The sequence below is a fragment of the Protopterus annectens genome, chromosome 1.part0 (genome assembly GCF_019279795.1).
Source record: "Protopterus annectens isolate FY-2018-M chromosome 1.part0, PAN1.0, whole genome shotgun sequence".
Taxonomy (NCBI): Eukaryota; Metazoa; Chordata; order Ceratodontiformes; family Protopteridae; genus Protopterus; species Protopterus annectens.
In genome coordinates, this window is record NC_056725.1 from 980,724,532 (window position 1) to 980,748,305 (window position 23,774).

The window sequence follows — 23,774 nt, forward strand, 5'->3', positions numbered from 1 at the left end:
CTCCACAATGAACCTAAGCAGTGCAATCTCCTGTATCTCTGTCCTTGTGACTAGTCAGATCCTCAGTCCAACTTTGCTATCCTCCTCTGAGTTCTTTTAATTCATGTACCTCAGATCCTTCCCTTGACTGATTTTTTTTTTTGCATAGAAATATTGCTGTGCTGTGTTTCTTTTTTTCTTTAAGTTAATTCAAATGTCATTTAGAATTTAAACCTCTTCATCTGTCCTCTTCAGACAACCATGTCCTCTATTACCCTTTCTTTTGTAGCCATTTGACAATGTCACTTAGAGTTTACTGAGGCCTGACCCATGCTGAGACCCACTGATAAATTTCATTTTTCTAGAATAATCCACAGTTGCAGGATATGCTGTATTTCACAAATTAACCTGTTCTTATCTCAAACTCAGGTGTTTATGCAAGGAAGATTCTTTTTTTGTGTGATGTGACAAATTGCTGAACTTTTACATCTTACTGAAGTGGTGACTTTGACTTCATCTCAATAACTGGGACAGTTAGCAAAGATGTTGTTACATGGTCGTGTTAAGGTAAGGCTAACGCTGTGTACAGCTGTGACAGCCATTTAAGTTTGTTTTCATCAGTTTCATATGACTCAGCTGGTCAGCAGCATGATTTAGAAGTACATATGTCAACACAGTAACTTATCTTCCTGTTTCTTACGGACTGCCTGCTGTTACTATTAATAAATCAGTAATTACTATTTATACTTCTTAAAAGGCACTGTGTATATTATATTTAAGAGAAAGTAATGCTCAAGTAACAGTGAAAGCTGCTCATTCATGTCTCCGTAGTCAGACAGGGCTCAATGCCTGTAAATACGTTTATCTGGCAGCTGCCTCAGAGGTGCTATTCTCATTGTGATAAATCCTTCTGGGACCCCATTTGTGATGTTTAATTTCACACAGGGACATTATCTCTAAACTGCACAGCCCTCCACAGTGGATATCAGTTTTATTGCTTGATCTATTTAACAGTAATATTTATTTTGTGTATAGAATGTATTTAGAGCATCTTTGTTCAGAAACTTAAAAGCTTCCTCCAGGACTTTAGAACCATAGTATTTATTTTATATGTATACACACACACACACACACACACACACACACACACATATATATATATTATTTTTTTTTATTTATTTTTCCTGACTCTTCTGTTCATACATATTAATCAGTCATGTTCTGTGCCAACATTAAAATACTTTTTCAGTATTATTATTAATATAATCAGTACATAAGCAGTACTTGTTAATATGCACTGTTATTTAGCATTACTAGCACTGTACTCTTGAGACATGCACTCTTTTCTTTAGGAGAAAATGAAACTGTGTCTTTATTCCTTGCTGATGGTTCTTACCGTTAACTTTTGTTGTGGGTATTCTTCTGTATGACACAGCTACCCTCTAGTCAGATAATGGTGTAATGGAACATTAACTCAGGAAAGGATCAATCAAGAACTAGAGAATTCTTAAACTAACAACGTGCCAAAACTATTTAAACACATCCCATAATACTGAAATGGGTCCCGCAAAGGCATAGCAAACTGCAGTGCCCCAAAATGAGAAAATATAAAGAGCTCAAACCCAAACATTTTGACAAAATCTAATATATAAGCGCAACAATGTAATACACTTGGAAACATTGTGGTGTCTGCATTTCCCTTTACAGCTACACATCATGTATTGACACACCAAGGTTACAAATGACCAAATAAACACAGCACAAGTTAAGGTTTCCATAAAACTCGGATCACTGCACTTACATGATTAGTCTTTTATTACTTTTCTTAATAAGACTCAAGAAATTAAACTGCTGGCTCCCAGGGAGCCTATAAATTATCTAATGTCACCATATCTGGGCGAATAATTCAGTCAAAGTAAACTTTATTGTCATTCAGAAATCACACAAGTGCAAATACTGAATGAAATTCCTTGAATCCAGACTCAATGTGCAGATAACATATAGACTATTTTCAGACATTTATACATGTAACACCTAGCTATTACATTACAGACATGCAGGTAGATATAATAATAATATAATAATATAACAATAATATTATAATAATAACTAACCTGTAACTTGAATCAGGTGAACTTCCAGAAGACACAAGAGGAGGTTTCTATTGCCCTACTTAACAGTAATGGGATAATGATGAAGTTTATAAAATGGATCACACAGAAAGTTGGTGCTTCATAAAACAGCAAGTTGATAGCAAGTAGCCAACCTGAGAAAAGAAATAGAAAGTCTCAATGGATATTTATAAATCATTATTAATACAATCTCAGCGGCAGGAAAGGTGCATAATTAAAGATGTAAAACAGAGTTCAGAGTAGAGTTTTATCTCTTCAATGTTTTTAACTTTCTAATGTTTAACCAGAGAAATAGTAAAATGTATGAGTCAAAGAAGTTGATCTTACATGGCACAGAAGGTGAAAGGTATGCTCAAATCTGTCCTTACAGACATAGGAGCTAGATTTCAATGCTAAAAATGTAAATTAATTCAAGTCTGGAGAGCTATATGGGACTCGGGCACTTGAATCACTAAACAGAAACAACATCTGATGACAATTGCAACTTACAAAACAGACTCACTCCTAAAATGTTATGCCAAAGGATTAAGTATCCTGCAGTATCACAGAATCGGAAGTCTACCAACAGGGAAAAGGTAAACTACAGTTCTTCTGTGCAGATGAATGTGACACCTCACATAGAATACAGTGGTTGCATCTTAAAAAGGTTGCCACATAAATGGCATCCAACAGTTTAGCAGAGATGATCAAGGACAAACTGTTCTAATGAACTTCATCCTGTAGTCATGGGTTTAATTCTGTCATTCTCTCCTTGTAAACTGTGTGACTCTGAACAAGTCACTTAATCAGACAATGCTCCCTGGCTGTCCTTTAATAAAAGAACTTTTGTAGAGAGCGCTTATCTAGTTAAAAAATAATCAAAGCAATCATATCAAAAAAACAGCCCAACATATTTTTATTTGGTGTATAACATACTATTATTTTATTAATTTATTTATTTTATTTTACATTTGTTAGCCGGGCTAGTCCAACTGGATGAATATCCATTTTCAGTAGAGGCCCGGGGAGATAAGCTCCAATTGTACAATTTGTTAATACTAACTTAAACATATAAGCATAACAATGATAAAAATATGAGGAATCTATGCACATTTTTAACATTATTCCAACCTTGATAAGAAGAAAGAAAGAAAAAAGATAAAGAGAAAAAAAGATGAACTAGGAGTTATAATATTATAAACGAAAAAGAACCTTGTTCATATATTGAAAGGAAAAAAATAGCAGCAAAAATATACTTTGAAGAAATCTAATTTTCTAATAAATTCAAAGGACTATATTTATTAAGGATTTCACCGACATAGAAGTCTGATGGTGAAAAATAAAAGAAGAAAGAGGGTTTAACATAATTGCCTAAGGCAGAAGTTAGTCATGATTACAACTAGGGCAAAGCCAGTGTTTTTTTAGGTATATTTTTAGTTTTGGTTTGAAGTTAGTTAGAGAGGAAATAGAGGTGACATCAGGAGGAAGTAGGTTCCATTATTAAATAGATTTTTACTTGAGCAGGCTAGGTGGCAGTATAGCATCTCTTTTATTTTATGAAAGCAAGTACATGGCAACATATGGAACTGAAAACTGATTGTCATATATTCAGGGTAAATGCTCAGAAAGTTATTCCCAGTTCCTGACAATATCCTTCTAAACCAGAAGTGGAGACTAAAACATCTGAATCTTTTCTAAAAAATCATTATACAGATATAGAGATGTAAATATATTGCTTAGCACATGAGTGTATAGGTAGAAAGGGGTAACATTAGCTTACAAGATGGAGTACATGGTCATTTACATTTTCTATATTTTTGTGCAGGTATAACAGATTGATTTCAGTGTGTCAAGCATCAGCTAGAGAAATGGATGCCTTATCTTCCTGCTGAACTGAACTGATGAATATATGACAAATATGAGTGAAACATAGTGCATGCAGCCTCACCTGCTGGCACATCATCCAATCAGCTGCCCATTCATCTGCCAGTCAAAAAGGGAAGGAATAACTAACTTACGGCAACTTCCCTTTCATTATGATTGATAGAAGCTGGTATCTGTTGCAGTCCTACCAAAGCAGTGGAAGTAAGACTGTAAACTTATCATCCTAAGATAGTATTTATGACTTATGGAGCTAAATTAAACACAGCCTAACAATGTTAGCATTATTCTCCTTGTTAAGGGAGCACAGTAACACCTGTATCATTCATACCTTACTCCACAAAATGGACAGACACGTGCTACAGTAAAGATAAGAACGGCTCATATTATCTTTTTTTAATTTGTTTCAGAGAGGTAGGACAAGGGATGTCTGGTTCAGTGATGGGCAGTTGTTGATGACTCAGAAATATAATATTAGGATAGCACCTATTGCATAGAATTTTTTCATGTGTCCAAGAAGAAGAAAAATGTAATAGGCACATTATTTGAATGATCTCATGAGTTGTGTATGTGGGGGAGCTATATCAAAACAATGTAGGGCAGTCAAACTAAAATATACCCATAAGCATTTCAGATCACATATCTTCTGGAGGCCTAGTCACCACATGACCCCAAGGCCCAATCATGCATGCACATTCTTCTCCGGTATAACTCATAGATGCCAGCCATAGCTCTCAACCAGTCAACCACAAATCCCAACAAAATCAGGGACAAATCCAGAAATAATCAAGGTCAATTAGGGACAATTTTCAAATATTACCACTATAAACTTGACAGATTGACAGAATAAAATAATGTGCATTAATATACATTTCTTGGAAGTAAAAGAAGTATGTAGCTATAATTATTCTCATTATTTATTAAGTGTAATTCATCGCCTTTTCTCCAAAAGTCACCAATTTTTAGGAGGGGTTAAAAGGGCAGAGCTAAAATTTAAGTCAAAATCAGGGACATCCAGGAAAATCAGGGACATTTGAGAGGTATGCATCTAGCAACTCTTTTAATCACCATTGGACAAAATTGTATCACTACCAGATCTTTTTACAGATATAATGAGGTAGCCTTTTACAGAACACTCCTTGACTGCTTACATCATATTGTTATCTCACCGTTTATCTGAACTCATATAGACCTTACTTAATGTGTTCTTTTAAGATGCTTATCATATCTCTTAACCTCTTAGTGCAAGAAATCTGGACAAAGCCAAGTAAAGGGGGGTACAAAGGCCCAAAATAGAGGTAGATTTTAAATATTGCTCTTTTAAATTTAGAAAGTTGCTAGAATAACATGATTTGTGTTAGCATGCATTTTTTAAAGGACATAAAATCTGAAACTCAAATGTATGTTATTATTTAGTGACTTCAGCCCTCAGTGATTTGCCAGAAAACCACAAATTTTATAAGGAACAAACCAAAAACATGAAGCAAAAATCTGGACATTCTGCAAAAATCTGGACAGCTGAGAGTTATGATCCTTACATGGGTATACAGCTGTTTTCCCAATAAGAGTTTTGGGAGCTATTCGTGGTAAGATAAGTGCGTAATAATGTATATCTTAGATCTGGTAACATGCAAATCTGTTTTGAAATACATAAAACTGCAAACATTGACAAAAATGTGGGAGAGGGGCTACAAACGCTTGTCTGTTATTATATTGAGTTTTGAATTTGAGACCCTAGTCCTAGTCTGACTCTCATTTTTTAATATAATCATTCTAGAAAACACCATTTGTTATCTATTAGTGTCAATATGCTGCAGAATCTAGAGGTTCAATTCCTAACCAGAGTTTTGTGTTTTCTAGTTTGGAAGATATTAGCAAGTGACTAGACAAGACTTAGAAGGTTAAATAATGGAAGTAAGTATGAAGTAGGAAAACTGATTAAAATAATGTCACTAATTTTCTTCATTAAAGAAGTGTAGTAGCTCAGCCAGCTTTACAGACCTGACTTATAATTGTCCCTCTGTGCGCAGCACACTCTCTGTCAAGCAACATCCTTTTATAGTCTGCCTGTCTAACAAAGAGATCCACAGTCACCCTCAGTTCTTTGTAATCCTAAAATAATGCACCAGCTTATTGCAGCTGGTGTTCTGAGTTCACACTAAAGTTATTTTTGTGGTTGCTTCACTTGGGTCAGTTTCATCAGCTGTTACGGTGCTCTTTGCTGTGTCATTGGGCCATCTTCAGTCAGAGGCAGAGTAGCTGAAGCTCTTCCCTCAGAAGCAGCACTTTTGGTGAGTACTGATCAATATTTCTAAAAAAAAATATTTTGTTAGAATAAAGCAGCATATATATTGTGATAGACACTAAAAGTATAAATACAATATATGTCAATCATTTTCCTGTTTTAAGTTATAGATGTTAAACCTTTTCAGTGCAGCTTATTCATTTTACCGTTAAAACTTTTTAGGAGAAACATGTTCATTATGTACTTTGCGCAGCTTATTTTAAGCAGCAAAACTAATATTAGCATTTGGCATCAACAAATGTCAAGGGACCTGTTTTATTTCTATAAAGGGAATTAAGCACTGGCTTTGCAGAGGGTTAAATGCTATCTGACTGTGGTTTACGTTTACTATGTAATCCTAAATGCGCAAAGCATTTCTGAGATTCTCTTCTCTATCTTGATGTTTATATTCTACAGCTATTGTTTGTAGAATAGTCTTGTGGTTTAGGCAAGGTACCTACAGAAAGTTTTGATTGACCAATGGCTACTACGTCTTGTACTAAAAGTTAGTTTAACTTAAGAATATGTTATTTCTGTAAGTAATACGACCGCTCACATTTCTCCTGTCTGTGGTTTGATTCGGGTTGCTTTCTGCATATTTTGGCAGCACATAAAAACATGAAACATTCTGGCTGTCTTAAAAGTTATGTTGTAACAATGTGCTATGTGTATACTAGATACGGCATATTACTAATTCTACTGCTGCTGTGGTATTAAATAATTTCTTGTGGAATGTTTACAGCTATATAGTTATCTACCTTTCTGTAATGATTGAATGGGACAGCAGTAAGCAATGTTACATATTTGCAGATATCTTGACAGTGATTGCTTCTGTTAAAACACTTATTTTTGTTACAGCTTGTGTTCCCCCGTCTGATGTCATGTTCCGTTACTTCCCAGTACTGTGCAGAGACTTTTTCCTTTGGCCAGTCTAATGGCTCTTGAACAGCAAATAACATGCCCATACTTAGCAGTTCCCGAAATAACTCGTAACTGTGACCAGGGCCATGTAGCTTTTGCTAGGTAAAGATGGGGGAGGGAAAAAGAGAAGTGGGATAGGCTTTGCATGGTGCTGCCTAAGTTACGTTTCAGTCATTACTTTGCAGCCATGGTGGTGAAAACCATCACTGTGAATGACAACAGGTGCTCCCAGAACCATGGGAATGTATGAAGAATGTTATAGTATTTTCGATAGTAAAGTGAAAATAGCAAATTAGTGATCACTTCTACAAGAAAAACATGATTTTGTCAGCTGCTTTTGTGCCCATGATAGCTCATTTAAAAAGTCAGTTTCTAAAGTAGCTACAGCTTCATCTTGAGAAGTTTCAAGCAGCATTTTTCTGATAGAAGTTAACACAGCAGATTTGATATGAATAACTCCAGTGTAGTTTTATTTTTACATACAGATATTTTAAGTTAAAGGCATTGCGTCAGTGTATTTCTTTTGCAAAAACTATAGTTCTGTTCCAGCACAGTCTTTGCTAGGCACATATTCAAGGGTATACAGACATGCTGTTACATTTAACTGAGAAAGCATACATACACTTTTGTTTGTTTGTGTCTTTTGGCTTTTCCCGGTTAGGGGTCGCCACAGCGGAACTCCGGTTCGCTAATGATTGGCAGTTGATTTTTACGTACCGGCTTGCCAGGCCTGACGCACAACCTTCAATGAAGGTACGCCCATTCACGCATGTCTCCACGCAGAAGACGCTCTAGCTGAGAATCGAACCGGACAGTTCTAGAAATGAAAACAGCACTCTAAAAATGTATCCGTGTAAAAGATGAGCATGGAATCACAGGAAGTGATAAAGTACCTGAATGTAGTCTTGTGACCAGAAGGGGCTTGTTGTGGTTTACAAACTGGGTTTAAAGGTTTCTTTGCATCTAGTTAATTTTCTGTACTTGAACATGTTGGTAAATGTAGTGTGTGCTGACTGAGCTTAAATAAGATGCAGGTGATGTCAGAGGGTGGGGATCAATGAGATATGGTAGAGTTGTGTCACAGAAATAAAAAGAAAATTAATGGTATTAATAATGCTTTGGTCTAGGAAATGAGAAATTGCAGTGCTGCACAACTGAATTACATTTAGGTCACTCTGAAAATTATATTGTAAGAAAGTCCTTCTATATTGCACAGCTTATAAACAAAGGATTTGTGTCTAGCGCTAGGGATGGCATTGTCCCCCTTTATTCAGCCCTCATTAGGCCAGTCATTGAATATAATGCCCCCTTTTAATGTATCTGTCCAGACACACGCAGCAACTGTAATGCCACAGAGATACCTTACTAAAAGGATACGAAGCCTAAATGACATGTCCTACATGGACTGACTCAAAGTCCTGACACTATACTTGATATCCTACAGACTGCTAAGAGGTAACCTGTGTCTGGCATACAAGGCGTCCTACAACCCATTACTGATGGATTTACTAGACATCAGCAAGTCAAATGGCATCAGAAATACTCAGTCTAGGTATCTAAACCTCTTCTACAACATCAACAGCATGGTTTGGTGGGACCGGCGTATTTCACAGAGGATGCCACTGCTATAGAACAGACTCCCCAGCCACATAAAACAAAGTTCATCCTGTCCATTTTCAAGTGCAACTTAGATCTATGGATGGGAAACAGAAAAATGTATCTTAGGGTTGTTCCCTGTATAACTAGTGGACAAATGGAGCTCTTAAATGCTTTATTCCATGCATGGGTCCCCTCAAATTGTCTATGGTATAACCCCCTCTATTCTTATTAGGGGTAATATATAATTATCGACCATGGGATGGGAAAGGCAAATCTATAACCAAATGGGATAGGTTATTTTAAGCACAAAAAGAGAAACTGGTTATGCTTACAATGTTCCACAAGGGCAGTTAGCCTAATACTTATCTATGAGCCTATGAACCTAAAATATGAAGTAAAGCCCATTCATGAGGCAAGGGTTGCTATATTGTGCTAATCTTTTATATTGTTTCAGTTGCCCTTTTTTGTGGATTCATGGTACCGCTGTTTCTCAGGTGGCTTATTAGAATCAAGGTCTGATGAAGTATAACATTTACTTATACGAAAGCACTAACCATTTACTTTTTTCTGTGAATGTTTTTCGAATAAATTTTGCTGGCTCATCTTATGGTGGTTAGTTCCTGAATTTCTATCTGATTCGTTGCTTTTGGGTTGTTTTATCGTTTATTCGTGTGGATTTTATTCAGTTTATTAGAATCAATGGCGTGTTTCCAGAATGATATGGGCTATCCCCTGGGAGATCCAAAGTGCAGCATAACCTTTAATCAGAATACAGGATTCCACACGTATCATAAGCAGCACCAACAGAATGATTCAAGTAGTCAAGAACTGAGTCAGTACTCAAAGCTTTAACACCAATTCCAGCAATAGAGGTAGGATGTTAACTGCTGATGTTTACCCAGAAATCTGCCTTTTGCTGCCATTTATTGGAGTGTTTATTGCAATATTATACTTCACTATCCCTGTGCTCTGGATCATTGCTGGAAAACCTCCTACATTCAGTTCTTTTTTTTTCACTCATGTTCCTCGTCGGGAATGAATGAAGCCATGAGCCTTCTGGAAAGTGTAGCTCCCAAATGGCAGACTCTTCAGTGTTACCCAGCAGCACTCCTGAATGCCTTCTTTATTTTTATACTTTAAATTTGAATTGCATTGTCTTAGGGATGATTTTTAATTTAAAAATATGTGTATAATTTTCTGTATTAATAATATATGTCAAGTATGACCACATGATATGAATTCTATATATATAAATACAAATATCAGCAGTTTGAATGCAGAGGTATGATATATTACATACTCCCATAATTTATATAGTGAATCAAAAGCACAACCACAGACTGCATTATACTAGTCATTCAAGCATACTAATAATATGGAATTAAAGTTCATCTATATGCAGATTAACATTTTAAAAATAAGCATGTCAAAAACTGCTTAAAACATGAATGTAATCTTTTATGCTTTTCAGTAGCATTCATTTTCTTCCGTGTGAGTTCGGCAGCGTGTGCATTAAATAATATTTAGTCATAGCTAGATTTCAGGTCAAACAAATCCAGTTTCAGGTCAGGAGGTAATGTTAATATAAGTAATAAGTAGATCTGAAAATATTAAGTTCAGTAGTAAAGGGATTTATTACAATTAATTGCACCCTTGTTCGTCATATTGATCACTGCTGCACAGTCCTAGCTATATGGGTTATATCCTGCCAAAATAGGGGAGGGTTGAATCATCATAAGAGCTTGCAACTCAGATAGTCTTCTCGCAGAGGTCAGAGGAATCAATACACATTTTGTGTGTGTGTGTGTGTGTGTGTGTGTGTGTGTGTGTGTGTGTGTGTGTGTGTGTGTGTGTGTGTGCACTTGTGCATGCACATGTGTGCTCAATCAAGTGCTTATTGAAACTTAAGAGTCTAGTAAAGTAAAGCCATCTCTTGGATTAACTTAATGGACAGGGGTAGGTCTTTAATAGAATAGCTTTTAAGGAGTTAATCATGTTTGTTTTATTATTAGAATTTATTAGTAGCATATCTGATTACACTATTTTATATTTGTGCAAACAGGTTTCTAAAACTATCACCTTTTATTTTTCGTGTACATAAGGTTATTTTCTTAGTGTTTAGTATGTTTCCCATTTCTTGAATGGGTAGTGTTGGGCGGGTAATCATTATCTAATCATTACCTTATGGTCTGATTTGTTGTCATGTCACATGATGAAGAAAATAGTTTTAAAAAAAGATTGTAACATGTATCAAGTTTTTATCTGAAAAAGTTTGTACTTTGTTTCAAACGAAAAGTGCTTTATTAAACCGTGTCAGTACACGTTCTAGTGTCTCCGGAGTTTTTTTTCATGTTTTTGAGTAGTTTGTTTTATTTTTTCAGTTTTTACCCAGGTTGATAGCAACCTGACTTTTGACCATCATGTTGTTTCCGTTGTATGGAAAGCTTTCTGCATGGCCCACCTCATAAATAAGGGTATCTCATCCAGGGACAAGGAGGTCATAACAGCCCTGGATTCTTTCCTGATAAGGCCAATTATTGAGTACAATGCCCCCTTTGGCATGTACCTCACCAAGCACATGTAGCAGCTGGAGAGACCACAGAGGTTCCTCACCAGGAAAATCCAGGGTCTCAAACATCTACATTACATAGATAGGCTAAAAGCCCTGTCCCTCTACTCAGTTTCATACAGACTCCTCAGAGGTGACCTCTGTTTGGCATACAAACCATCCTCAGACCCCGCCTTGATGGGACTGCTGCATATTTGCAAGTCAAGCTCCACTTGAGTAACCCGCACGCGCAACCTCAACCTGTTCTGTGACATCAATAGAACTTGTTGGCGGGATAGATTTGTGTCCCAGAGACTCCCCCATCTGTGGAATAGACTCCCTCTGCACATCAAGCAGAGTACCTCATTATCCCTTTTTAAGCGCAATCTGGATAACTGGATGGGAACAGAAAATACACCCCTAGGATTCCACCTGTATCCCTGCTGGACATGGGCTTTGGGTGCTGACTTGTCTAAACATGGGCTAAACTCTTGGCTAGGCTTATAAGGGTGTTAGGGCCAATAGCCTAGTAACTTCCTATGATCCTTCCTATGATCCTATGATCCATGCACCCCCTACCCTGTCCTGTAAGTGCCTCAACATTCTAGCACCTTTCCATCCATGCAGTCCTCCAGACCCTTTGTCTAGCTCACCCATGCCCTGTTGAGTGCCTCTGCAGATTCCACCTCCAGTTCCCATCTGGTCACCCATTCTCTAGGTCTACAAATCTTATGTGAGGAAGCACTTTTGGAGAATCGTGGAGTAGTTAAAGTCTGCAGTCTGCTGCCTGTACTTCATCCTCTCCGTTTGTCATTCCTATTCAGGATGGCACTTTCTCAACCCCCCCTGGCATTGGTTCCCCTTCACAAGATCGAATTACTGAAAGCTCGAAACTCGTAAGATCAAGTTCAAAATCTCGTGTTTCAGTAACTCAAAATTGTGAACTGAAAGTGTAAAAAAATGAGATTAAGGGTTTTACTTACCTTTTTGTAGGGGGCTGGATCCCCCTGTACTGTTCCTTCCTTAATGTGCACGTTTCATGACCGCACTTCAGCGGAGGAATGGAAAGTGTCCCGTTGTGCTCTTATGCATATAGCACGTAATGGTACATTTCCATCTCCTTTGCTGTAGTGTGATCTCAGAGTTGGTATATTTAAGTAAGGGGGTGTGGGGGTGCAGGGGGTGCAGCCCCCCTGCAAAAAAATTAGAAAAAGTGTTTTTTTCTTTACTTTTGTGCCCCTTCACAATTTCGAGTATATGAATACTCAAGATTTTGGGCTCGGGCTTCTGCATTTTGAGTATTCATATATTCGATCTTGTGAAAGGGAACCCTGGCATTACCTTGTACATCAATGGCATGTCTTCCTGTCTCGTGGTCTCTGAGAAGAGAGACAAGAGTTCCTGGTCAGTTTGTTTCTATTTATATAATTTCAGCTGTATCCCTTGTACCTTTCAATTAGGTTTGTTATTGTTTCATTCCAGCAGCTTTATCTATCGTTCCTTGCCTGGCCTTCATAAATGCATAAGATAGTCAAGGTGCTGGTTGACCAGCATTCTGCAGAGAGAAAATATTTTCTTATTGTTTTTAGAGCCATGTCTCTGAAGTTACACACTAGAATTTTTTTAACTGCTGATACTGCCCTTTCACTCTGCTCCTAGTGGTCTCTTCTGGAACTGGGGCACAACCACAGACCTTTTTCCTAATTTATCATCAATTACATCAGAATATTAGCTGGCTAATCTAATCTGGTACTAGTCCCCAATCTACCACCCTGCCCCTTCAGCACTTCAGTTGAAGCAAAAAAAGGGTCCGACCCCCATACTGGTGTTCCACGCCAGATCCTTACCCCACAAGCCAATTACTACATTTGATGCATATTGCTTATTACTGCTTACCACACATGAAACATTGAAACACTGAAGGACATTTCTCTACTGACATTCAAAAATGCCAGTAGAGGAAAAAGAATGCAGGCACTGCATTTCCATATCACACCTCTATTATGTATCTTGCACCTGAAGTGACTGTCCTCCTCACCCCATCCTTGCTATGTTTCTGAATTACACTTTCCCAGCTGGTACTTCATACCTTGATTGTTGTGGTTGAAATACAGCACTTACAATTTCTCTCATTAGATCATTTTGAGTTTCACAAGTGATATTTGTGCCTTTGAAGTACCATGGGCACAATGACTTTATAACCTCTAATCTTCTTCTTCTTCTTCTTTTGGCTTTTTCCCGGTTAGGAGTCGCCACAGCAGATCACCTGTCCGCTCATGATTGGCAGTGGAGTTATACGGTGTCAGGTTGCCAGCCTGGCACCCAACCTTGCACAGAAGGCACACACATGGATGCACTCACACCTAGGGCCAATTTAGAGTGTCTGATCCACCTACTGCATGTCTTTGGGATGTGGGAGGAAACCGGAGCACCACGAGAAAACCCACATGACCACAGGGAGGACATGCAGACTCCACACAGAAGGCACCGCAGACAAGGATCAAACCGGAGAACCTATTGCTGTGAGGTGGCAACACTAACCTCTGCACCACTGTGGCCGCCCACTTTATAAGCTCTAATAAGAAAGATAAATGCCCTGTGACTTTAGTGTTTTTCCCTTTTTTTAGAAAAATTGTTTCAGTGACTGCTTCCAAATTGCTAGTGCACCTAACTTCCAAACTATATTTATTTATTGGTTAACCAGATAGGTGAACTAGTCAAAAGACCCTTTTAAGGCATGACCTGGGGAAATACATATTGGTGCATAAACAGCAAATATTACATTGAAGCCATACCTCTCAACCTCTTAGTGCAAGAAATCTGCACAAAGCCCAACAAAATGGGGGGACAAAGACCTAAAAATAGGAACACATTTTAAATATTACACTTATTAACTTACAAAGTTGCTAAAGTAACAGGGTTTGCTTTAACACATATTTTCTGAATGAAATCTGAAACTTCAATGTATGTCATTATTTAGTGACTTCAGTCCTTAGATCATCTAGAGACTTGCCAGAAAACTACAAATTTAATGAGGAACAGACCAAAAATATAAGCCAAACATCTGGACATTCTGCACAAATCTGGACAGCTGAGAGGTATGAGAAGCTGTTACAGAAGTATCTTACAGATATGTACAGTGAGGGAGATAATGTGTGCAGTTATTAGTCAAATCACAGCAAATAATACATTCCTGTTAAGTTTAAAAATATCAACATTGAGAAACATGCAATACATATGCAATTTACATCATATTAGTAGTAGTAGTAATTGGTCCATCAAAAGCATGCTTGCATTGGCAATAAGTATGTCATTTCTCAACTTGTATCCATGAAATACTTGCAAGTTATTTTTTTCCCAAAGTTGTCATTTAATGCCTTTTTGAAATCCTGGATGGATTCTTTAGATTTAATATAATGAGGGAGTTTGTTCCAAAGTGATGGTCCTGTCCTCGATAGTGCCCATTGTCTAGTGACAATTTCAAAGGTGATTGCATAACATGAAACTTTTGCTTTGCTTGTTTTTGGAAGAATATGTTTGTTCTTTTAGTAGAAGTTTTCTCCCGGAGAGGTCAGTTTTTTATCTTAAATATCAAGGTAGAAGAATGGTTGTTCTTTCTGGCAACCAGCCTACTTTTTATAAAGTTTTGCATTGATGGCTGCATGAATCAGCCAGTAATGCAGATCTACATATTTTATACACAGTAGTCTGTAGAATGTGTGCATTATAGGCAGAAGGACATTTCAGGAGTGGAAGCCCATTTTTAAGTTTGGCCAGCAGTAAATTCTTGGCTATAGCTGGGCATGCTGTGGATGTAAGTAGATGGGATACTTTATAGGAACGTACTAGATGAAATAGGACTTTGTTTACTGCTATGTCTATGTGTGTACAGAAGTTAAGGAAATGCTCAAGGGTGAGTCCTTGGTAGCTGTATTCACTGGCTAAGTGGAATCTGTTATCACTGCTGTCATAGATGGAGATATCTGATAGCTGCTTATATTTCTGAGGGGAAGCAAATAACATGATGTTAGTCAGTTTGGGATTTATCGTTAGTTTACAGCCTGAGGCCCACTGGCAGAGTTTTGAGAAGGATAACTGTAGCTGGCACTGAAGTTTAGAAATGGATTTATCGGCATGTAGAAGGAAGATAGTATCTGCATTTAGGGTGCCTTCTAGAGTAGTTTCTCTGAGAGGTCATTGATAAAGACAGAGAAGAGTAGGAGTCTAGTTACCAGTCCTTGTGGCACTCCTGTATTAATGTTATCAGTAATAGATGTAAAGTTGTTGTTTCTTTCGGCTTATCCCGGTTAGGGGTCGCCACAGCGGAACTCCGGTAATAGATGTAAAGTACTTTTCCAAAAAATGTTTTACTTAACATTTAAGTAGACTGTCTATGCTTAGTGCCTCTTGGTTTTGTGATGATTTCATTCATTTGTTTAACTCTTCCACAGTAAATGAGTTTGCAGACTGTTCTTTGTTTTAATTTACTTAACTATTATCTTTCTGTTGTAAGAAGAATGTTAACTGATTATGTATTAGTACTGTTTGTTATACAGGCTACAATGTTTTGAAATTGTTACTGTTTGTTGAGGGGATATTATTATTACTTGGCCCAGTATCACAGATAGTTTCAGTTCAGCGACTTATGGTTTGGTTCTTGATCTATGGGATGTCTTTCCCTTGCTGTAGCTTCCACTAAATAGAGCTTTAACATATCTTTTCAAGTGCTGCTGTTGTCTTTTTGTCAGTCAGTTCATCTATGTGAGAATTATGGTTCTTAATGAAGTCATTATGCATTGTTTCAGCTTTCTGAACACATACAGTAGCTATCCCCAGACACTCATGCAGAAGATCTACTTCCTCCTGACTTTAGTTAATTTGATTCTGGGTCAGTTTTAAAGTCTAATGCACCAATGATATTTAAAGGAATCCAGTAAATTCTTGCAGATTGCAATGCTGTATTTTGCAAATAACAGTAAAGTCCTTGGTTTTCCTTCTGACCAGGTTTTAAATGTTGTCATGTGGACGAATGCTTGGTACAGTTGCCAAAGCACAGACAATTTTATTTTAGTAGGGTGAATTGGATACTTAGTGACAATGGTGAGAGAATGGTATACTTCAGGGGCAGTCTGTAACACTGGGCTGCTGGGCTGCAGCCCCCCCCCAACACAAACATTTTCATTTTAAGCATTCTTTTTTCTTTAAGTTTACGTAAATAAAACAGTATATTTTCAATATTTAAAATAAGCAGTTTGCAGCAGCTGCATTGTCCTAGCCACAGAACTTGAGCACATGTGCACTACTCAAGTTCCACAATGTTAACATAGTTTGTTTTAAAAAAGCATTCAGGACTGTTAATCAGCCCATAAGCTGGGAGTACATCAAACAAGATGTTCAGAGTTCATTGTGGTTTTTAACTGCATACATTTACTGGGAGACCGGGCTATTAGGGTCAGCAGCCTGTCACATGATCATGACTTCTAAGCAAACATGATGTGGCTGCTGACATGAATGAGAGAGGAAACCTCCAGGAAGTACTAAAAACTAAGGCCTTCCATCTCACTTTTGAGATTGCCTAATTGTGATTTAACGTTTGTGATATAACGAGAAATAACATCAGACTACAGCAGTAGAATCTGACATAGCAATTATTAAGCAAGTTGACCAGGTTTTTCCAAGTGAGTACCCAGCTTCAGCTAAATAACAAAAAAAAAATTGAAAAATGCTTGCAGCAGTTGGAGGAGAATCTGGTAATAATTACAACTTTAAAGTTTACACCTTTTGTATCCTGGAAGGGTCAACAAGATACTTTAGGTAGCAGGTAGGCAGCATATCTGGGAGCTGTTTGTAGATAAAATTATTGTTTTTTTAATGTAATGATCTTGCCAGTTAACACCAGGGTCAAACCAGATATTATTTTTTCTTTTAATCTAATATCCTGACAGATACTTTAGGTGGGTAGGCAGTATGTCTGGAGGCTGTTTGTGAAATAATAATAATAATTATTATTATTATTACAATTATTATTATTATTATTATTATTATTATTAATTGTGTAGGTCTTACCAGGGTCAAACCAGATACTTTAGGTAGGTAGGTAGGCAGTGGGTATGGGGGACTGTTTGTGTATGAAATATATATATTTTTTTAATCTAATATCTTGGAAGGGTCTGACCAGGTACTTTAGGTAGATTGGCAACTGGAATGGGCCTGTTTATAGATGAAATTATTTTTTTAATCTACAAGGTGTGACTACTGTTATGTAAAAAATACATAAAAGAAAACAATGGTTATAATATTCTTTTTTTAACCCTGGAAGATTCAAACTAGATTTTGTGGGTCGGCAATGGAGATGGGGGATGTGTGTAAAAAAATGACTGGACCTGCTGCTTACTGTAGCAATTCTGGCTTTGCAAGCCTAATCTGTATTAGGATAAGACAAACTGGAATACAAACTGTAGCTACTGTTTCTGTGCAACAAAACTAAACAAAATGTAACCATTATTATTATTATTATTATTGTTATTATTATTATTATTATTGTTATTATTATTTTAATCATGGCAGGTCAAAGCAGAAATTAGGTGAGCAATTGGTATGGTGGACCTTAGTGGATGAAATAATAGGCCCTGTTGCTTTGTTGCTGTAATTATGGCTTTGTAGGACAAATGTGTATTTGGGTGAAGGAAACAAGATGGAATACAACTGTGACTGTGAACCTCAATAAAAATAAAAATAAAAAAAAATGAAAATTATTTTTATTTTTTTTTTTTTTTTTTGGGGAGATGCATGGGAGGGCGCTTTTATGAATGAAATGATTGTTCCTTCGTTTTTTTTTTGTTTGTTTTGTTTTGTTTTTTTGTTATTCTGGCTTTGCAGGACTAAGATGTTTTGGGTGAAGTATGATTGACTGTAAGCTCTGAATACATTTCTTTTTTTTTTAACCCATCCGTGTCAAACCAGATACTGTGGGTATGCAATGCAGAAGGGCCCTGTGCCTGAATGAAATGACTTGCCTTGATGTTTACTGTTGTAATTCTGGTTTTGCAAGCTGGAATTCAAGCTGTGATTACTGTTTCTGCACAACAAAAATTAATCTAACCAGCGTTATTATTGTTGTTATTTTCATCCTGGCAAGGTCAAAGCAGATATTAGGTTGTCAATTGGTATGGTGGCTGTTGAATGAAATGTGTGGTCCTGCTTTGTTGTAATTCTGGTTTTGCAGAACAAATATGTATTTGGTGAAAGAAGCAAAAGATGATACATGCATTTGTGAGCCTCAAAAATAATTACATAAATAAATAGACAGTGAAAGTATGATTATTATTTTTTTTTAATCCTGGCAAGGCCAAGTAGGTCATAGGCATGGGCGGGGGGAGCTTTTTCTGGATGAAATGATTGAGCCTTCTGTTTTGTTTGTTGTAACTGCCTTTGCAGGACTAAGGTATATTTGGGTAAAGTAAGACCACCTACAAGCTTTGAGCTCTGACTGCTATTTATGTGAAAGTATACATGAATGCAACCGTTACTTTCTTTTTTCTTTTTCAGCTGGGCAGGGTCAAGCCAGATACTACAGGCACCAATGTCAATGAAGGCTGTGTGTGTTCATGAAACAACTGCTGTAATATAGCCCCCCACTGTAGTTAAGAGTGCCCCTTTGTTTGAAGTCACCAGCCACCCCTGGTATACAGGTAAGCTTGTACACTGCCATATAAATTCATGCACAGAATTTATCACTATGACATTAAAGACCGTAAGTTACTGCATAGTGAGTGTACTGGAGTGATTTCTAATGTTCCCCCTTCTCCACATGTCTTAAATTAAGTTCTTCAGCCCGTACTTTAAATGCTTTGCATCAGCTGATATATGAGGTTATTTAACTTTCCTATAATTTTGTGAGTCTTGAGTATGGTTAAAGTCACCCAACAATAATCTTCTTTCTTAAACTCTAATTAATGTTTCCATAGCCCCCTTGTTACTTTGAGTCCTGTCCCAGAATACAGATGGAATTGTTACAGAGTAACCAATATGTCATTATAGTTATTTATAGTCATTAATACGGTATATTTGTAAATGTTTTAATAATGCATGGAACATAAACTGCCAATATCATAGGAATTGTCAGCTTGCGGTCTCTAATAAAGAGTGGGGTAATGAGGCTATTCATTTGTAACCTTACCTAATGAGTTTATGATGTTCTACCCAAGATACATGTTTCCTATAACAGAACTATAGCAGGGAAATGTTCATAAATATTTTAATGAGACACACCATCAATAAACATTAAATGATTTATACAGTGTCTATGTTTAAATTAAAATTGCTCACCGATAAGAATGGTTGGTCAGGGGTGGCCACGGTGGTGCAGCAGTTAGCGTTGCAGCCTCACAGCAAGAGGTTCTCCAGTTTGATCCTCAGCTGGGGTGCCTTCTGTGCAGAGTCTACATGTTCTCGCTGTGATTGCGTGGATTTCCTCCAGGTGCTCTGGTTTCCTCCCACATCCCAAAGACATGCTGGATTGGATACTCTAAACTGGCACTAGGTGTGAGTGTGTGCATGTGTGTGCCTTCCGTGGAAGGTTGGGTGCTGGGCTGGCAACTTGACACCGTAAAACTCCACTGACAATCATGAGCAGACAGGTGATCCGCTGTGGCGACCCTAACCAGGAAAAAGCCAAAAGAAGAAGATAAGAACGGTTGTTCAGTCTTTGACCAAATTAAAGTGCATAAAGCACAGCTGGATTAATTAGTCTAAATATCATAAATATAGTAAGGGGAAAAAAACACCACAAGTACTTAAAAGGGAATAGGAAGAAATGAACTCCAAGAAATTAATATTAATAACATCACTCTATAAACATTCACAGACTTGCCCTACTTTTAAGAAATGTCTTTTTATTGTTATAGAATTATTCCCTTAGAAAAAAAGAGGGGTGATTTTAGGAAAAGAGTTGAACAAAAAGAGACATTATAGCAACTTAAGTTAGGGGCAGATAAATTACCTGGTCTTAATGATGTTATTAATATTAATTTCTTGGATTTCATTTCTTCCTTTTAAGTGCTTGCAGGGTTTTTTTTTGTTGTTGTTTCACATAACCACCTTCAGCTGGGATTGTTTTTGGTTTAATATATTAAGGGTATTTGAGTCTAAAGAGACAGGGTGAGAAAAATGTAATAGAACTGTATACATAAATGTAAATGCATTCAAAGAGTAACATTTAAGAGCATGAAAACATAACTATATAAACAAGTAGCTTAGACAAATTACATTCATTATAACTAGATGTAAATTTTAAAGGCTTTGCAATCCCTGGGTCTACATAATCCATATATTTACAGAATAAATATTGAAAAATCAATAGCGAATTGGAACTCTTGGCAAAGCATTGCCTCTACAGAATCATGTCATACCATTGACAAATGTTCAAAAAACAAGTAAATGCAAGTATCAGAATATGAAATACAAAATGATCACTGTTACTCTCACAATGTAATTTATTTGCTGTCTGCAAGAGTTTGTCCAGTGGGTCCTGTACCTGTCCAATTGGCCAATTAGTTTCAGATGGATGGGATCCATGCATTCCTGGGCTAGAAGCAAGAGTCCTATGCCCCATTAGTTTCTGCCCTGAAATCCCAATTGTCCCTCCATTCTCCAATGAAAGAGAGGTGGTGTGGAGATGGCCAGCTTGCTTGTCTTGATAAGGATTGTATCTTTTCCACCTAAAAGCACCCTGTAACCCCTGGGCAGCTCAACTCAATTCTCCAATTGCTGTTTTCCAAGGGGAAGTGTGCCTTTAAATGCTGAATCCCCTCAGCTTATGAGAGAAAATATGCTTAATACAGGCTCTCTGGGGACAGACTATACTAGCTGTAAAAACGAATGTTCCCACTAGATGTCATTAATGTGGCAAGCCAGAACCCCCCCCCCCAGATGGTTCAGCCAGCAGGGTGGACTCACTTCCATGTTCCCTGGCCAGCTCCTACAGCTGCCTGAGCCACTAAATGCTCTCCACTTGCCTGTGTCATAGTCAGGGCCTTATCCTCTATGACATGGAACTGGCTTCATAACATAAATATTTATTATTTCAGTTATGAAATAATAATCACACATTAAACAAGTTGTACTATTTTAACCTCAAAAACTGTACTAACTAGATGGAACTATATCACCTTTCATTCAGACTTCCAGAATCAAATATGCAGTTGGCAACAGGGATAATACAGGGAGAACTTCTCTTCTGCTTAGAGTACTGTGATTTATAAACATATGTGCTAACTGCATTACAAAGTAATTTAAACATCAGTGCCTAGGAGTTACAAGGTGATACTCCATAAAGTAGAGAGCATATAATAAAATGGGGAATACTGAATGGTTAAAGGACATTGAATGCCCACAGTTCATTATTAGAGATTGAAAAGAAATGTAAATAAAATAGGTTTCATACATAAGATTACAATGATCCCCAAAATGCAGAGAAAATCTATCAGCTGGTGATAAGAGGCTGTCATTTTTCCCCCACAAATTATACAGAAGAATTAGGGAAGAAATAATTAGATCTGCCTCACCAAATGATAGCTCCAGAAGTATGGGTGACAGCAAATTAAATAACAGCTATGTACTAAAGGAAGTGGTCAGATATTCTCAGATACTATGACAACCATTTTTTGTAACAGACCACACTGATGACAATTTAGAATGAGTTTTATTTTACTAGTCTATCTCGCATTGAGTTTACCAAACATTAAGACTCTAATAAAGTCACAGAGCTTATATAGAAAAAGTAAATAATGACAACATTTTTAAAGATCTTATTATGTAACAAAAGTAAGCAAATGGAGGTTCCATAACATTTTATTGGTCATTATACAGTACACCATTTTAAGTGTTTTGCTATATATAAGTAACATAATATTTTGTATCTTACTCACTCTGGTATTTAAGAACATCTATGGTTCAGTTAATTCCCCCTGCATTTATAGTTTCAGTTCCATTGAAGGCCAAATTTTATTTTAAATCTACCAGATTTATATCAATACAAAAAAAAATCAAACCTGAGTTGCTAGCTTGTACTGAAACGTGTAATCTCTGTTGAGACATGGAGATACCATGGGCCTGATTTCAAAAGTCTTGCACTCAGTGTAAGTGACCACTAATACTGAGAGCAGGTCTTTTGGAATCTGGTCCCAGGTGTAAGCCTGTTTATAAATAGGCCTTACACTGACATAATTCACTTACACTGACAGCAACTCTTTTGGAGTCTGTCCCTTTGTCTTACTGCAGCTGAGACTTACAAAATATAAGTTAAATTGCGTGTGTGTGTGTGTGTGTGTGTGTGTGTGTGTGTGTGTGTGTGTGTGTGTGTGTGTGTGTGTATGTGCATTTACCTGTAAGTCAAAGCACAGTTTTTCAGCTCACTGTTTTGTGAAAGATGAACAGAGATAACATTAAGTCAAAAAGCATAAAAAACACAAACTCTTTAAATCTTTTTTTTTTTTTTTTGCAGCCAGTATTTTCACTCCCCCATTCTCCCATATGGGGGGGCTCAGACTCCACACTCCTTTTAATTTTATATATATACACATATATACACCAACTCCATGGTCACATCACAATATAGAAAAGGGCAACCCCCCCACAAAATAAAAGATTATCACTGGCTTACAGTATGCAATACATTGCAGTGAAACACACCCCAATATTAAAGTTTTGCAATAAAGCCTCTCGTCGGAAAAACTACCAGTGAAGTTTAGTTAAGTTGTGTGTGTGTGTGTGTGTGTGTGTGTGTGTGTGTGTGTGTGTGTGTGTGTGTGTGTGTGTGTGTGTGTGTGTGTAAAAAGCCTCAGTACTCAGAAGAACAGTGTGCATATCACTTTACCCATTCTCTTAATCCACCACTGCTAGGAATTATCAAGCTTTAATTCTTATGCTTTGTGCTGTCACTACTGCCTGCATGCTAGAAAACAGTTGTTCTTATTTCGGCTTTTTTTTTTGGGGGGGGGTCACCACAGCAAAACTCTGGTCTGCTAATGATTGGCAGTAGATTTTTTACGGTTGCCAAGGTGCCAGCTCGATGCCCAACCTTCAGCGAAGGCACGCCCATTCTACAAGCAGCATACCATGTTAAGAAGGTTAAAACATGTGTTGATCACAACAAATACAGTTTATATTTAAGCTTGCTCTTGGCAAAAGCTTGTATTTCAGTGTATTGTTGGAACTGTTTCCCTGCCAAGATTTGCAGTCAGTCTGAAGAAAAAGAAGTATTAAATTCAGGACTACAGACTTTTATTTGTCTAAATGTACTAAAATGAGGGTTTCATGCATATACAAAATGGAAGTTTTCATTATAATACAGCTTACTCAACATTTATTTTTTTATTTATTTTTTTATTTTACATTTGTTGACCGGGCTAGTCTAGCTGGATACATGTCCATTTTCACTAGAGGCCCGGGG

The 23,774-nt window shown here is 37.1% G+C and overlaps 1 protein-coding gene across 3 annotated transcripts in view; it reads left to right on the forward strand.

Moving 5' to 3' along the window:
* The first annotated feature begins 6,142 nt into the window (after window positions 1–6,142).
* The window catches only part of TXLNB (taxilin beta), a 336,040-nt gene continuing 318,408 nt past the window's right edge, over window positions 6,143–23,774 (forward strand). For 2 of the 3 annotated variants that reach the window (XM_044064743.1, XM_044064736.1), the window contains exon 1: window positions 6,143–6,262. The gene's annotated coding sequence lies outside the window, so the exon portion shown is untranslated. Of the gene's footprint in view, window positions 6,263–18,871; window positions 19,015–23,774 lie in introns of all 3 variants that reach the window. The other variant, XM_044064754.1, reaches the window with a different exon arrangement.